Source organism: Hippopotamus amphibius, chromosome 9, assembly GCF_030028045.1.
Source record: "Hippopotamus amphibius kiboko isolate mHipAmp2 chromosome 9, mHipAmp2.hap2, whole genome shotgun sequence".
NCBI classification, from domain to species: Eukaryota; Metazoa; Chordata; class Mammalia; order Artiodactyla; family Hippopotamidae; genus Hippopotamus; species Hippopotamus amphibius.
This window is the reverse complement of record NC_080194.1, coordinates 138,113,594-138,129,740: the sequence shown is the minus strand read 5'-3', so window position 1 is coordinate 138,129,740 and position 16,147 is coordinate 138,113,594. Positions and strand designations below refer to the sequence as shown.

The 16,147-nt window shown below is 45.0% G+C and overlaps 1 non-coding gene across 1 annotated transcript; it reads left to right on the top strand.

Moving 5' to 3' along the window:
* Positions 1 to 11,261: 11,261 nt before the first annotated feature.
* Positions 11,262 to 11,333, top strand: TRNAW-CCA (transfer RNA tryptophan (anticodon CCA)). Its single transcript has one exon. It is a non-coding gene; the product is annotated as a tRNA-Trp (tRNA).
* Positions 11,334 to 16,147: the final 4,814 nt, after the last annotated feature.

Genomic DNA, 16,147 nt, shown 5'->3' with positions numbered 1-16,147 from the left:
GTTTATTTTTTTTAAATGTAGGTTTTAGGGACTTCCCTGGCGGTGCATGGTTAAGAATCCGCCTGCCAATCAGGGGACACGGGTTCAATCCCTGGTCCAGGAAGATTCCACATGTCTCGGAGCAACTAAGCCCAGGTGCCACAACTACTGAGCCTACGTGCTGCAACTACTGAAACCTGTGTGCCTAGAGCCCTTGCTCTGCAACGAGAAGCCACCACAATGAAGAGAAACCCCTGCTCACCGCAACTAGAGAAAGCCTGCACACAGCAACGAAGACCCAATGCAGCCAATAAATAAATAAATATTTTTAAAAATTATTCATTAAAAAAATTAAGATATGTAATTTTAAAAAATAAAAAATAAAAATGTAGGTTTTATTATTATTCAGGTATGGTGAGGTCAACAGATCAGGAGAGGATTGCCGCTGAGAAGATAGCTCATTAAAAAGATACATGCGGGGACTTCCCTGGTGGTCCAGTGGATAAGACTCTATGCTCCCAATGCAGGGGACTGGGTTCAATCCCCTAGTAGGGGAAATAGATCCCGCATGTGTGTTGCAACTAAGAGTCCACATGCCACAACTAAGGAGCAGCCAAAATAAATATTTTTTTAAAAAGATACATTCAAATTTCCCTGCAGTCCAGTGGTTAAGACTCCACACTTCCACTGCAGGGGGCACAGGTTCGATCCTGGTCAGGGAGCTCTCACATGCTGCACATTCGGCCAAAAAAAAAAAAAAAAAAATACATGCACCGCAATGTTCATAGCAACACTTTATGATAGCCAAGACACGGAAGCAGCCTAAGGGCCCATCAACATGAATGGATAAAGAAGATGTGGTACATATATACAATGGAATATTACTCAACCATTAAAAAGGATTAAATAATGCCATTTTCAGCAACATGGATGGACCTAGAGACTATTATACTAAATGAAGTAAGCCAGAAAGAGAAAGACAAATGCCATATGATATTACTCACATTTGGAATCTAAAATATGACACACACACACACAAATAAAATAAAATAAAATAAAATATGACACAAATGAATTTATTTACAAAACAGACTCACATAGAAAACAAACTTACAGTTACCAAAGGAGAAAGAGGGTGAGGGAGGAATAAAATTAGGAGTTTGGGATTAGCAGATACAAGCTACTGTATGAAAAATAGATAAACAAGGTCCTACTGTATAGCACAGGGAACTATATTCAATATCCTGTAATAAACCATAATGGAAAAGAATATGAAAAAATGTATATATATATACATATATATACACATATACATGTATATATATATACACATGTATAACTGAATCACTTCACTGTACACCAGAAACTAAGACAACATTCTAAATCAACTATACTTTGGACTTCCTAGGTGGCAAAGTGGTTAAGATTCCACCTGCCAATGCAGGGGACAGGAGTTCGATCCCTGCCCCAGGAAGATACCACATGCCAAGAAGCAACTAAGCCTGTGCACTGCAACTGTTGAGCCTGTGCTCTAGAGCCCGTGAGCCACAACTATTGAGCCCATGTGCCACAACTACTGAAGCCCATGCACCTAGAGCCCATGCTCCACAACAAGAGAGGCCACCACAAAGAGGAGCCTGCGCACCACAATGAAGAGTAGCCCCACTCGCCACAACTAGAGAAATCCTGTGTGCAGCAACAAAGACCCAACACAGCCAATAAAATAAATAAATAAATAAATAAAGTTAAAAAAATAAATAAGTAAATCAACTACTCTTCAAAAAAAAAAAGAAAAGAAAGAGGGAATTCCCTGGTGGTCCAGTAGTTTGGCCTGCGTTTTCACTGCCGAGGGCCCGGGTTCAATCACTGGTTGCGGAAATAAGATCCTGCAAGCCCCACAGTATGGCCAAAAAAAACCCAAAGGAAATGACCTATCAAGTCATGAAAATACATGGAGGAAACTTAAAGGCATATTACTAAGTGAAAGACGCCAGTCTGAAAAGGCTATATACTGTGACTCCAACCATATGGCATTCTGGAAAAGGCAAAACTATGGAGACATAAAAAGATCAGTGGTTGCCAGGGGTGGAGGAGGGGAGAGATGAATAAGCAGAGCACAGAAGGTTTTAAGGATTTTAAATCCTACTCTATGTGACATTATAATGATGGGTATATGTCATTTTACATTTGTCCAAACACATAGAATATACACTTAATGAAATCGAAGATAAACTATGTACTTTATTTTAACTTTATTGTAATTTTTGGCCAAGCCACGAGGCTTGCAGGATCTTAGTTACCTGACCAGGGATCGAACTCAGGCCCATAGCAGTGAAAGCGCAGAGTCCTAACCACTGGACCACCAGGGATTTCCCTAAACTATGTGCAGTACTTTAGGTGATTATGATGTGTCAGTGTAGGTTCATTCTTTGTGAAAAATGTACCTTGAACTTCCTAGGTGGCGCAGTGGTAAAGAATCTGCCTGCCAATGCAGAGGACACGGGTTCGAGCCCTGCCCTGGGAGGAGTCCACATGCCACAGAGCAACTAAGCCCGTGCGCCACAACTATTGAGCCTGTGCTCTAGAGCCCATGAGCCACAACTACTGAGCCCATGTACCACAACTATTGAAGCCCACGTGCCTGGGGCCTGTGCTCCACAACAAGAGAAGCCACTACAATGAGGAGCCTGCACACCACAGTAAAGAGTAGCCCCCACTCACAGCAACTAGAGAAAGCCTGTGTGCAGCAATGAAGACCCAACGCAGCGAATAAAATAAATAAATTTATAAAAAAAACAAAATGTACCATTCTGGTGAGTGATGTTGATAACGGGGGAGGCTACCCGTGTGGGGGCAGGAGGTATATGGAAAACCTCTGTACTTCCCTCTCAATGCTGTTGTAAACCTAAAAGTGCTCTAAAACATGGCTTTAAAAAGATGCCTCAAGTACCAGCCACAGGTTGTAGCTGGTATCATCTCTCTAGAAAGAACTTGAGCTGCAACATAGTAGCTATGGTTTTCTTACTGAGCTACCTGCCCCAGGTTTGCACCAGGGCTCTGTTCTCTGTATTTTCTGTTCCTGTTTCTTGAATTATTTTTTTAATACAACTTCACCTCCTTTGCTTGTCTTTACTCATTTTCATCCCATTCTTCATTATATGGAATAACTTCCTTTGAAGAAACTTTTGCGTATTTTTTTTCCCCAAAAAAGATTTTTTTTCTCCTTTGACTTCCATTAATATTCTGACAATATTGTAAAAACTTCTTGCCTCTTTATGGAGGCGTTTCGAGCTAACTGCTGGTTCCAATGTTCAGCCAGTTGATATCTTTCTTTTTTTTTTTTTTTTTTTTGGCACACGGGCTTAGTTGCTCCGTGGCATGTGGGATCTTCCTGGAGCTGGGATCAAACCCGTGACCTCTGCATTGGCAGGCAGATTCTTAACCATTGCGCCACCTAGGAAGCCCTGATATCTTTCTTATGGAGAGGAAAGTTCCTAAGAATAAAATAGACTCCTGGAAAACTTGAAGAAATTCTGGCACAGGATAGAGTCAGCCCTCACCCTAGCATAGCCATTAGCTTGAGTCCATCTTGCCAGGTTTCCTTAACAGAAAAATCTGCACTTTCCACACCTGTAATACCTGGGCTCTCTTCTAAGCCATGCCCTGAAGTTCTGATGATTCTTAGTTAACTCAGAATCGACTCTGTAGGCACTCCTAAGACCTAGTTTCTCATCCTCTATTCTAATCTCCCTCTGTGACCCTCATTTCCTTCACTCAGTTACATACAATACTGGATGGCTTTTTTTTGTCTAATGTGGCACAATGGCACTTAATATAAAATGATTGCATGAAACAATACACAGTTGCAAAGTCTATGAAAACAAAGAGAATGATTGTCACAGACGATAGCTTTTGAGCTGTTTTTTGTTGTTCATTTAAACATTAACTATTCTCCAGTGGCTCAGAAGTCCCCATTGAGACACCTTCCTCTCCTAAAAAGGGGATTGTCTCTTTCTTGCAGGGCTTCACATCAAAGCACGGGACACCCCTAATATCTCCCCACACCAGTTCAGCTCCCTGAATGCCCCATTCCCAGCCTTGTTTCCAGGACTCAGCAGCTCCTCCTAGTGTCCCTAGATGGATATGCATAGGAGGCCGGGAGATGCAGGTGTTACCCGGACTGAAAGCCTGATACTGAGTCAGGCTGGACCCCAGGGCCATGCTTCCTCCCGGGGCTGGAAGATTTCGAGAGAGACCAGGGCACATGGTTGAGCCTGAGTAGGGAAGCCAAGAAGAAGAGCTACCTGGAATTGCCTTAGATCCTGGGAGACCTCCTCTTCCATCTTGGTCCCAGGTCCCTGACCCCACCCCTTCTCAACTCCGCAGGCAGCTTCCATGGTGATGATAAACAAGCCTCAGCGCAGTTCTGCCCCCCTACCTTCACCTGCACAAATGAGGAGACCCAGAATGACAACGTAGATGCTCAGATGGGAGGACCTGGAGCCTCGAGAAGGGAGCCCATGTGGAGGAGGAGGCCCTAAGATGGGTGGCTGGGGTTGTGGGTCCAGAGACCTGGAGCTCTGCTGGGACTGCAGACACCAGGAATGGGCAGCAGCTCACAGGAGAACCAGGAATGGAGCTCCAAGGAGAAGGGCAGATGGAGCCCAGACATACATGTGGCCCCACACATGCAGAGGTGAGGAAGGTGCTAGGCATATATGTATTTTATATATATGTCTGAATCACTTTGCTGTACACCTGCAACTAACACAATATTGTAAATTAACTACACTTCAATTTAATGGGGGAGAAATCTACTGAGTTTTGTAATTGGAAGTGGAATAGTGAAGTCCTGAGAAGGGAGAGAAGAGATGAGGGTCTAAAGCAAGCCCTGCCAAGTGGCTAATAGGTTAGCTCAACCTGTCCCCAGCTCTCTGATCCCATTTCTGTGGATACAATTAAAAGACTTTTTTTCTTGCTGTCCAGCAACATGAACTGCCTGCCGTTGGCTGCTCTGGGTCTGCCTCACCTGGGAGTTCCCTGCAGCTTCTCCACACAGGTGAGGAACAGGGTGGCGGCAGCGAGGATGGAAGGGGCCACCTGGGTCTAATCAGACACATGCACTGGCATACTGATGTACCAGTTTACTGACGTCTGCAATTTTCTTTGAAGTGGATAAAAATAAGATGGGTTGATGGATGGGGGTTGGATAGATGGATATGTGATAAATTAAGTACCTTTAAATTTTAACGATAGAATGTTTGGGGGATACAGGTATCGACTGTACAATTCTTTCAGCCATCCAATAGATTTCAAATTGTTCATAATTAAATATTGGGGAAAACTTTATGAGATCGTTCCTCCTTTCATGTTTTGTGGAGGTCCCCATGCAAAGGGATGTGAAGTTTCAGGGTCGCTGGATCTGGTGGGCTGCCAAGACAATGCGGAGAGGAGCCTGTTCAAAGCAAGAAGAGTATAATGAAACGTTACCCAGATTCCTTGAGGGATTGACAGAAACCTGTCACCCTCAGTACCTGACAGGTGGAAGGGGGGCCTCCCACAGCTCACAGGGGAGCCACGGAGCGTAAGGAGTGTGGATCTCACCCCACCAAGGACACACCGCTCCCTGAGTGTGCCTGGTCGGGTAAGTGTTAATGTCACAGGCGGCACCACTTTTGTGCTGACAGCTCCCCCATAAAGAAGTCATTAGTGGGAACTCACACGTTCTTCAACTGCTTTGATGGAGAAGAAAACGCACTAAGGAATTTCCTGGCCGTCCAGTGGTTAGGGCTCCGCGCGTTCACTGCGGAGGGCGCGGGGTCAATCCCTTGTCTGGGAACTGAGACGCCCGAAAGCCGCGCAGCGCAGGGAAAAAAAACAAAAAACACAAAACCAAACAAGCAAAAAAAACCTGCACTAAATGAGGCTGACTGCTCAGCATGCCTTTGCTTTTTCCCTCCTGCAGACCCAGAACCCGATGCCGGTGCTCACTCGGGCTCTGATTTGTTCCAAGTTTCTACCTGCATCTTCCTCTCTGGCTGGCCGTCCCATGCCAGTGAACACCTGTCGTAATTTAGCCTCCTCCAGGTTCATCCAGCTCCTGCCCACCTGACCTCTCCCATCTCCTCCGAATTGGGAAAATGTCTGCATCTTTTTCAACACTGTAAACTACTTGCTGTGAGAAATACCTGGCATCCTTCACTCCTGAAGTTCTCTTTTGCACTCGGGTGTTCTGTAAACAGATTTTACTGCCCACAACACTTTTACATCCTCACTTCTCTTTCCCTTGTCAGCCAGAGTTCCTGAAGCTTTTGGAGATTTCCCATCACCAGAGGGTCACTGAGCTCACGGTGTCCTTCATTCTGGTGGTGTCTTCCTGTTGCCACAACTCCATCAGCATCGGAATATTGATATTTCCTCCCAAACCCAAAGGGGCTCAGCTCCGCGTTTCTCTGCTTTTTTCTTTAGCTTCCCCAAGGGGAGAGAAGGTAGACATGGGTGAGAAGTGGGAGACCAGAGTCTATGCCTGAGACTCAGAAGAAGAGCTGCGGGTCTGAGTGGTCACCTCGGTAAAGTCATCTTTAAAGGGCTGCTGGAAGGAAGGGGCCAGCAGAAGCAGCAGGAGCTGGGGGCACCCTCCTCTGGGCGCCAAGACTCTGTGTCCAGTACTGGCCCTGGCGACCAGGCTTTTATCCCCACCGCACGTCCGCCGGCCAATCCCTGCTGAGGCTCGGGGCGCGTCACAATGGGGCGTGGTGCCTGTCCCTACCCGCACCTGACTCCCTCGTGGAGGTCATCTCGGAGCAGCGCCTCCGGGACCCCTGGGGCGGAGGGTCTTTCCCCTCCTTCATCCCACCTATTCTCTGCCCAGTAGAGTCAGGATACTTCCCACAGTTTATTGGTGAATTTTTGGGAGCTCAGAGACGGTGGCTTGTTCCAGAATCAGACCGCCCAGGATTCCCCAGCACCAGCTGGCAGCAGGGGTTCGTACAAACCCAGCAGGAAGGCTGCTTAGGTATTGGTAGTCGTTGGGCGGAGCCCCCGGAAGCCCCGCCTTCTGAAAGCCCCGCCCCACGCGCATACTATCCTTGGTGACGGTAAACAAGCCTCAACAAGTCCCTTCTTAGTTTCTTAATTTGATCATTAACGCTTTGTTTTCATAAGTGTATATTTCTCCCCGGTTGTCATTATTTGGCTTTTTTTTTTTTTTTTTTTTCGCCGCTCTGCGAGCATCTTAGTTCCCCCAACCAGAATCCAGGCTCTCGGCAGTGAAAGCACAGACTCCTAACCCCTGGACCAACAGGGAATTCCCCGTCCGCCTTAATTACAGAGCTTTTTTCTTTTTTTCTGGTTTGTCGGTGAGCCTATACTTTGTATTTGACTTTTATTTTGGCAACAAGTAATATACTTAATTAAACTTGGGTGGTGTTTAGTAACCAAAAATAGGCGACATAAGTTTCAGCTGGGTGTTCTGTGTTACAAATAAAGATTGATGGGGAGAACATTTCCTTGAAACATGCCCTTTAATGCTTATTGCCCGTGATGCCCGAGATGAGCTGATTTAGGAATAACTGCTAAGAAGGAAATCTAAGCATGCAAAAAATGACACATGAAAACTCGACAACTCGAGGGTTGACTCTTACTCCCTGAGTTGTGGGTTTTGCTCTTGAAAATCACTAACGTTAGCTACTACTACAATAATACAGCCCCAGCGGAGTGAATAATTAATAAATTCATGAGAATTACAAGGCAGGTTTTACCCTGGACCTCTGAACCCTCTCTTTGTTCCCAAAGGGCTCTCCATTAAGAAATCTGCATGAGTAGGTAAGAGGTCAACTCAGCTTAAAAGTGTTATCAGAGACTTCCCTGGTGGTCCAGTGGTTAAGACTCTGTGTTCCCAATGCAGGGGGCCTGGGTTCCGTCCCTGGTCAGGGAACTAGATCCTGCATGCTGCAACGAAGGCTCTGCACAGCCAAATAAAGTAAATATTTAAAAAATAAAGGTGTTAACAAAAACTTTTACCTTTTTCTTTCTGCAAGCCCCTCACCAAAACTGATCCGTCCAAGACACACCCAGCTTCCTCCTCTTCAAAATCTAAAGGCAATGCCGCAGTTATCAGTGGTGCCACTTGCAGGGTTCCTTCATGTGTGTTCCCTTCTTAGCAGGGATGAGGCAAATGAAACCATTTGATCATCAGATGTCATATGTGTGATATTACGCTGAGCATGCCAATGGGAAACAGCTGGGAGAGTGAGTGTCTCATTCAATATGAAGAATTATTATAAAAATCTGCATGTATAGGAGAGCAATGTGCTAGTGGTCTTCAGGGCCCTTAATTCAGAACTTCATAGGGTCAGAACCATCCCCTACTAGACCTTGGTCCTTACCTGTCCACCCCAGTGTTTAAACTATGAACTCTAAGATAGCAGAATAATCTGCTTAGCAACCCCCCCCCCCACCAAGTAAAATGCCTGCCTCCACATCAGTGGTGCCCAAGTGGTTTCCACTTAGAAATGTTTTCTGTGTGAGGAAAAATCAGGGACTGGGTTTGCCCCAGACTGGGAGACATTTCTTAGAAACTCTGCAGTTTTAAACCTACCGCTGAGGGATGGAGTAGTTGAAGAAAGTCCTTTGAGGGAGAGAAGCCTGAGGGTATATCAGAGCTTCTGGCTTTTAGAATTTCTGCATTTGAATTGTGATTAAAAATCAACTAGTGGATTTGGGAACACGTGCTAAATGAGGTCCAGTGACACTAAGCCAGAGACTGAACCCCTAGGCCACAGTAAAACATCCACAGAAAACTATCAGAACAGGAATTTTCTAGGAACCCACACTAAACAACCTGACAACCTTCCATCCTGGCTCCTACAGAATATAACATACAATGTGACAACCTCGAGACAACCATCGCTGCATCTGCCTCCACAGGTGGGTTCTTTTTACTGGGTGGACATGAGTGGATGTGGACACCAGCCTCCACCTCCATCTCATCACTGGGAGGGGGATGAGAGGGTCTCATTCACTTCTTTTGTGCTAACTGGGAAGACACAGGGGCCTCCACCCTGCGTGTGCTTATAAAGACCCATTACCTGCTGAAAACTTTTCAGGGCTAAAATTCAGTTGGCATTTCAGGCATAGTGGTCATAGTTGAGAGGTATTTGGGAATGAGATTTATGCCTTCCTATCCACCTCTGCTTATGGGTCTTTCCACTCACGCTGATAATCTCTGATTGAGGAAAGTTCAAGAATTCATTGGAAGTGGACGACCACAGTTGTAAATGTTGAGTCGCTAGCACCAGGCAGAGCCTTTGCTTCCACAACTATGTGCTGACTGCAAAGTTCACTACATTTTGAAAAACTGGGAATGCTGTCCTGGGATTAGATAGGGCTGCAGTGTGGGCCAGGGGAGCTGGACCCCAGTTGTCCCTTCTGTCATCACCCATGGACTTGGACTTCATGTCTCTGGATTCAAGGTTTCTATTCCCTACTGGTGAATGATGTAATGGTTGTTGAATTGTGCATCACCATGACAGGGCGAGTTAGGGTCCAGGACCACAGAAGTGGTGACCAGCTAGTGATCACCCTGATAACTTTTCCAAACCTTGCTTAAAACCCCAAAGTCAGAAGGATCATGAGGCGGGGGGTTCATCATCCTTATTCACGCTGAAAAATCAAGGTCAGACAGACTTGTCTCTTTCTGCTTCAGGGTAAGTTTCCATCCTCCCTGAGAGGTCTTAGGAACCTGCAGTGGCCCTTGACAGGTGTCCCTCCCCAGTTGAACTCCGCACCTGGCACTGTGTCCTCAAGCAGGTGGAGCTGGGGCCACCGCAGCCGCGATGATGGACAAAAGAAGGGGAAGTCCCTCCAGCTTCGCCTGCTCTTAACTGAGTCAGTAAACAAAGGACAGCTTGTTAGAGAGACAGCTGCTAGACGGTTTTATTACTCCCTAGGCCCTGCATCAAGGCATGACGGCCGATTTGCACTTCAGGGGCGCTCGTGACCTCCACGGAGCTGACTGATTACTTTCCCAGTCGTAACACCTGGCGCTTCTGCTCCACCTCCCGGGCTCGATGAGCGTTGCGGGCAGCGCTGCGCCCTGGGCGGCCTGGGGTTGGGGGGCCCCGGGATCCCGCCTCCGCCCGCCAGCGCGCTGCCCTTCACCTTGGCCGCCCCTCCGCGGCTTCTGTGCACCTGTCAACGTTTCAAGACTAGCCAGGTGCGGAGGACACATCGCCACCAAACGTACTGCATACTCTCGCACGACTCCCCATGTCCAGAACCTCCCGGATGCCGGCTCCACGCCACTCTACTTCGCCCAGTGAGCAGAGAGCGAAATCTATCTCTGGGCGGGCTCCACTCCCCGACCACTAAGCAGTGATCTCCTCTCCCCCACTCCTCTGTTCTTTAACCTGAAAGATCCCGACGGGTGGCAAGATATACAGAGCCAGGTGCTTGCGGGCGCTCAACATTCCTTATTGTAGTGGGTTTTGTTTTATCTTGCATCTGATGAGATTTCTACAATGAATATGTTATTTTTTTTTAATTTTTATTGAAATATAGTTGTTTTACAATGTTAGTTTCAGGTGTACAGCAAAGTGATTCACACATATATACATATATATACACACACATATATACAAATATATATATACAAGTATATAAAAATATATATATATCTTTTTGAGATTCTTTTCCTTTATAGGTTATTACAAGATATTGAGTATAGTTTCCTGTGCTATACAGTAGGTGCTTGTTGTTTGTTTTATGTATAGTAGGGTGGATATGTTAATCCCAAACTCCTAATTTATCCTTCCCCCCTGAATATGTTATTTTTTAAAGAAAAAAAAATCTTCTAAGCGCCCTTTCGGTAACGGGAAATAGTGTCCCTCCCTAGGTGTGACCATCGCGTAAATCCTCCCCGCGATCTGGGTGCGGAAGGGCTGGGAAAAGAGAACCCGGAGCGCTGAGAACCCCACCCCGCCTTCCCTGTGAGCTGAGCTTCTTATTTTCCAGTCTCTTCGCAAACATCGCACCCTAAAAGCCTCCGTAGGGGAAGTGGGGCTCCCGAATTACCAGGGCGAGTATTCCCTGAGCCCTCAGCTTCCCACCTGCATCATTTATTTTTACATCTTGCTTTGAGTAGTCTTGTTATAAAAGGGACAAAAAATTCACAGTCGATCCCAAGCTGTAGTAAGAGCAGTGAAAGAAAAAAATATTGGACATTACATCCGACAACCGCTGAAATTGTCCCTCTAAGGAATAAAAAAGAGGGCCATCCCCAAGACCTCGTGGCGCAACGGTAGCGCGTCTGACTCCAGATCAGAAGGTTGCGTGTTCAAATCACGTCGGGGTCAAGGTTGTGTATTTTTCTGTTGCCCTAAGGGATAAATTCCGTAGTGAACAAAACAACAGAAGCGTCTGTCTGCGAGCTCCCAGCCGTGGATTTTCTCTTACCTTTTCTTTAGTCCGGAGAGACTTCTTGTGAACAACTCGGCAATGAACAGGCACTTAACTGGAAGGTAAGGATGAACTGAAAGAGAAGAAAAACTGAGGTGAGCCAGAATTTAGGTCGTTCAGTTCTTTTCCTTATCAGGACTAAGCTTCAGATAGGATATCAGATGACTTCAGATAGGACGTTAAAAACAGGGCGTGAGGAGACTTTGTTAATGTGTTCACGCTGGTGTTTTACTGGAAATGTGATTACGAGTATTTATACGGTGGTTTTGTCGGGTCCCCAGACGAGTTTGCCACAGTCTCCCTGGGCTGACATGAGTCCTCTTGAGGAAGTCAGTTTCCCCGTCCCCCCACCACACCCCAACCACCACCACCACCACCACGCAAACTTCATGATTTGAGCTTCTTCTGTCAAAAGCCCTTGGACACTGTGGTTAAAGAGAAAACACTGTGAAGTTGATTCAAAATTTATGTTGGTGATGGGGTTCTTGAACTCTCTGGGAGTGGAAAATTACCCTGGCATTTACCATGTTGTTACTTAGGATTCATTTAAACGCACGTCTCCTACAGGGATGTGGAACAAGTTCCAGATACAAACCAGCTGTCACGACCTGAGCGAGGAAAAAGCCACGCTGGCAGAAATGGAGACCGTGGTAGACTTAGGACTAAGATTTCACTTAATTAATTAAGGCAGCCCCAATCCTTCAATTTAAAAGTCTGTCCTTTGCCGAGTTTAATAAATAAATAGATGGATAGGTACATAAATGTCTCTTTTAGAGAATTCCCTGGTGGTCCAGTAATTAGGACTCTGCGCTTTCACTGTGGGGGAATTAAGATCGCATAAGCTGCCCAGCAAAAAAAAAAAAAAAAAAAAAAAAAAAAAAAAAGCCTCCTTTTTAAAAGGTCGATGATTGGTGAAATCTTAGAACTGAGGGCATAACATCTACTTGGATGCCAAAGTGATTTGAACCCTCAACGTTCTGATCTAGAGACACATATGCTACCGCTGTGCCACGAAGTCACAAACGCTGGCCTGTTTTGTATATTTATCACATGCTAACCCCTCACTTCTCAGCGGCAGAATTCAGTAGTTGCTGTCCATGCGCCCAGAGGGTTTGGGGTTCGCCCTGGGCTTCTTGTCTTTTCAGCATGGGGATGTAGAAAGCAAGGTGGAAAGGTGGAAAAAGTAGAGGTAGACAGGCTTAGGGGAAGGGGCTCGGAGAACACATGCCTTCGCCTCCGGAAACAACCCGCGGTCCCTGGGGCTGTTGAGGCTCCGGCTATCCTCCAGCAAGCGCTGCGGGTCCGGCCACTTCTCTGGGACCGAGGTTCCTGCAGCCACTAAGCCAGAGGAATGTGAGGTGGGACGGGTAGAGTTCCCTTTGACCCAGGAGCGCCCTAAGGATCAGCAGGCGCCAGAGGGAAGTTCTCCCACCCAGGGAAAGCGGGAGGGCAGCGCGTGGAAGGAAACGCTGAGGTCAATCGTCTTCACTGGGGATGAGCGCGCTTTGGGGAGCATCCTGGGTCCTTAGCTGGAGCCTGTCCTACTTCGAGGATACAAAAGTGGCCTGGGGGCCAGACCTGTGCTCTCCCCTCCTTCACATTTCTGGAAGTGACCTGCAGGACTGACTCCCTTTGTCACCTGCCCGGGGACAGTCGTGCTTGGCCCTCCCTCCCTCCCTCTCTCCCTCCCTCTCTCCCTTCCTTACTTCCAAATGCCTGAAACTTAATGACCTGCAGCACTGGCGTGCAGGTCTTCTGTAAAGAGAAACAGGGGCGCCGCTGGGGGAATCTGCTGTCTGTGAGAGATGCTTCGCTTCTGAAGGTTTTCTCCGCTTTAGAGTGACTTTCAAGAGCAGTTATCGTAATTTATTTCCCAAACGTTTGGATAATCATAACAGGATAACACACACACACGTGATGTTCTAGGATGTCCAAGCACCCTTCTAGGATGGGTCAGAGAATAAAATAGACCCAGGCTCTCAGGGAGGTCCCAGTCTCATAATTTATCTGAAAAGACTTTGACAGGTGACAAGCAAAACACAAAGCAGAGATAGAAGAGACGGTGGTTGGGCTGGGGACCCTCTTCCTCCAGCCCCTCACACAAGAAGGTACTTGAGTCACACCCATGAGGAAGAATGTTTTTATTTTGCCCTATTTTGAAAAGAAGTCAATTACTATTTTTTTCTTTTAAACAGTAAAATGTGCTTTTTAAAAGAAAATTTGTCAATGCAGGCCATTTTGATGAGAAAACTTAAAATGACCCATATTGAAACATCTCAGAGAAAATCAAGGCTCTTGTAATGATGTGTAACTTCACTGGGATTTTTCTGTCTATATATTCTTACATAGCATTCTCTTGTAAAAATCTGTATGTAAAACAATTTCCGCAGTGATACTACGCTAACAGATATTACCTATAAATTTAATGTGTGTTTTAAAACATTTCTTTTGAAATATAATTCACCTTTTTAAAGTGTACAATTAACAGCTTTGGGTATACTCACGGTCTTGTATGGTTATCACCACAATCGATTTTAGAACATTTTTATAACCACCAGGAGCAACCCTTTACCCATTAGCAGTCGCTCCCCATTTCCTCGCACCCCCTGTCCCCTCCAGCCCTAGGCAATCTCTAATCTATCTACCTTCTGTGCCCATAGATTTGTCTATTCTGGATAATTCCTATAAATGAAATGATACAATATGTGACCTTCTGTGTCTGGTTTCTTTCACTTAGATGTTTTCACTGAATGTTTCACTTGTTTTCAAGGTTCACCCATGTTGTAGTGTGTGTCAGTACTTCATTCCTTCTCATTGCTGAATAATATTCCATTGTATGGATGGACCACATTATTTACATATATATACACACATATATATATATACACACACATATATACATACATACATATGTATATATATATTCATCAGTTGATGGACATTTGGGTTTTTTTCAGTTTTTGGCTACTGTGGACAGTCATGTACTATAAGATGTTACGTGGGCATATTTTTTATTTCTCTGGGATATATACCTAGGAGTGGATAATGCATATTATTAATGGTTATACTGTATTTCATCCAAGTGGTACACAACAATTATTTGCCAATTTACCACGCCATTAAAATTTACTTAAGTGTTAAAGACATATATGTATATGTGAATCACTGTTGTACACCTGAAACTAACATAACATTGTAAATCAACTATACTTCAATTTTTAAAAAAAATCACAATTTTAAAAAAAGGAGTAATTGCACTTACAAGCAGAGCCAAGTCCCCTGACTCTGCCCACCATCAGCACTGAGGCCTTAACACAGAGAAGCACCAAACAACAGAACAGGAAGAGGTATTAGAGATGATTTATTTCAGAATTTTTCATTTTACAACTCACAAAGTCAGTAGTAAGCAACCTGGAGTATCCCATGGATTCTAAGACACCATGGAGTTATAAGATGCACCATTATTTTTTGTGCCACCAATGAAGAAAAAACACTGCTAACTAAATTACAACATAATACGTTATCACTTTGACCTTTTATTTCATGTTATTAATAGATCCCTTTTAGAATTATGTAGACATAATTTCAATCATTTAAAATATGACTCTTATACTCACATAAAAAGGAAAATAAAATAGTTAAGGCATTGCTAAACTCTTCACATTCTGAATCCTATTCTGAATCATTCTCCCACTCAGTGTTGTCTGTGCCCATGTTTTTTCACCCAGTATCATTTTCCTTGTCACCAAGAATATTGTCATAAAGCAATTCTTAAGTATGTTCCACTGTTGTCTCTGGGATTTTCTTTCAGCTGTTGACACCCACCCTGGTGCGTCTGTGTACATTAAGTAACAGAAAAAAATATATGATTATAAATTGTGGCAAGTCTATGGAGAGAGAACAGCGTTCTGCAAGAGAATTAATTTGAATTAAAGGAGAGGAAGGGGAAGGGAAGGCATCTCTGAAGAAGTGACATTTGAACTGAAATCTGAAGGATGACTAGAGGGAGATGTTCTAAAGAGAATGTGTCTGGGGTCAGCCAAGAGTCTGGAGGTGAGACACTGATGTGATCTGAGTATAGAGAAAGATAGGAAGATACCCACAGATAATTTAGGATTGGCAGAGCCAGGTTGTGCAGGGTTTTAAAACTGTTTTAAGGAGCTTACACCTTACCCCAGGGCACAGGGAGCCATTGAAATGTTCTGAGAAGAGTGACATGAACAGATTTAATTTTAAATGTCCATCTTGACTGCTTTGAAGAGCACGGATTGAGGAAAGGCAAGTTAGATGTGGAGACTGTTCAGGTGACTACGGTAATTTGGACTAGAACGACAATTGGAATACAAAGGGTTTCTGTGAATATCTTTGGTTCCAGGGAGTGGCTCTCCCAGTACAGTACTAACGTTCCTAGGTCCGCACAATTCTCCATGCCAACCTCCCTACTTGCTTCTTTCTCACATCTAACTTTTCCTCGTGAACTCACTCCTAACCATGCTTGTTCTTTTACACCTCTCCTGTAAGTACAATGGCTTCTCATCCCTTACTATGCTTTTTAAATAATCCAGAACGCTTTAAACAAAATCAGCACTAGCACTCGGTTTCCAGATTTAAGGCTTTAGTATAAGAATGAGAAATACCAGGAAAAAGACTTTGTGTCACAGGTCCCTATCGCCCACCCCCAAGGAATAATCTGACGCTAAAACCATTTGGG